The 1,559-nt window shown below is 36.5% G+C and overlaps 1 protein-coding gene across 1 annotated transcript in view; it reads left to right on the top strand.

The window, feature by feature from the left end:
• The first annotated feature begins 1,036 nt into the window (after window positions 1–1,036).
• The window catches only part of LOC106876422 (uncharacterized), a 13,990-nt gene continuing 13,467 nt past the window's right edge, over window positions 1,037–1,559 (top strand). The window contains exon 1 of the mRNA XM_014924965.2: window positions 1,037–1,166. The gene's annotated coding sequence lies outside the window, so the exon portion shown is untranslated. The remainder of the gene's footprint in view (window positions 1,167–1,559) is intronic.

Raw genomic sequence — 1,559 nt, 5'->3', positions numbered from 1 at the left:
GATGCGTTGAATATAATAATTATCATAACTTGTTAGCAATTCAGAACAAAAATGGTGTTTGAATCAGTCGCTGTAGACAAAATTTCGATTATCACTAATCGCTGTCTACAAACTATATATGTACATTGTGTCTGTGTGTCTGTGGGTGTGTGTGTGAGAGAGAGATATTGTGTTTGTTTGTTTGCTTGAGTCTGTGTAAGTACGTCCGCGTGCGCGCGCGTCTGCATTAACTGTGCATTAAAGATACAAAATATCTATAATTATCTATAATCTATAATTATATTAATTTTCAAAATAAATTGAGATGTTTTTAAGATGAATTATATCTTCTAATAAGCCCTCTATCTAGAAACGTTCACGGCCTTTTTTTTTTTCAGTTCGATTCCCGGCATGGGAACGCTTATTTTAGGCGCAGGCGTGGCTGTGTAGTAAAAAGCTTGCTTCCCAACCAAATTGTTCCAAGTTCAGTCCCATTGCGTGGTACCTTGGGCAAATACCTTCTACTATAGCCGCGGTCCGACCAAAGATTTGTGAGTGAATTTAGTAGAGGGAAATTGAAAGAAACCCGTCCTATATGAATGTGTATATGTGTGTGTGTGTGTGTATGTGTGTGTGTGTGTATGTGTGCGTGTGTGCGTGTGTGTATGTATGTGTGTCTGCGTATGTCCCCCACCATCGCTTGACAACCGATGTTGGTGCGTTTACGTAACCGTAAAATAGTGGTTCGATAAAAGAGACCGTGGGGTAGAATTGTTCGACTAAAGCCGATACTGCAGCATGGCCGCAGTGAAATGACTGAAACTAGTAAAAGAATAAAAGAATAAAAGAATAAAAGAATGCACAAAAGTTTAAGATAATTATAATTTATTAAGGTCTGTCTCCATTTAAAAATAATTATATATCTATTTTTTGTATTAATTATGCGGCATATAGAAGAGATGAACGTGTCTATCTCCGTTGGTTACACAATGAATGCCAAATAGACACATGTAACTAACGAGTTGTGATAACACGACATCTAGCTCACGCTAACATGTTCTCTTATTTCTCCACAAAAGAAAAGGTTTTAATAAACGTTTCTTTCCAAACAAAGCGTCTATAATTTGTTTGTTATCCTGTTACAATGCCTAGATATATATGATTTTAAATTAACCGTAGGGACTGGGGTAAGTTGAACTTTATTTTATTACAACAAACAGCTTTAATTAATTAACAAACGTTTAGACACAAAGTTGAAATGTCACTCAATACACACAGACACTTCTGCTTATTTTAAACTGTACAAAAATGGAGACAATAATACGGATAGGAATAAACACAGTACAAAACCTAATTAAACTGATATGGCGCCACATCTAGAAATGTTGCAGTTGTCACTGTTGCTGTTTTGTTTTCAAATGTCAGTCTTATTATTTCTATATTTTACTAATACTGCGCTAGTTATTACCACACAATGAGTTGGATATATCCTAGAAGAGAGAGGAGAAAGAGACTCTGTGTGTGTGTGAGAGAGAGAGAGAGAGAGAGAGAGAGGGGGGGAGAGAGAGAGAGAGAGAGGG

Source organism: Octopus bimaculoides, chromosome 5 (genome assembly GCF_001194135.2).
Source record: "Octopus bimaculoides isolate UCB-OBI-ISO-001 chromosome 5, ASM119413v2, whole genome shotgun sequence".
Taxonomy (NCBI): domain Eukaryota; kingdom Metazoa; phylum Mollusca; class Cephalopoda; order Octopoda; family Octopodidae; genus Octopus; species Octopus bimaculoides.
This window is presented reverse-complemented; position numbering and strand designations above follow the sequence as displayed.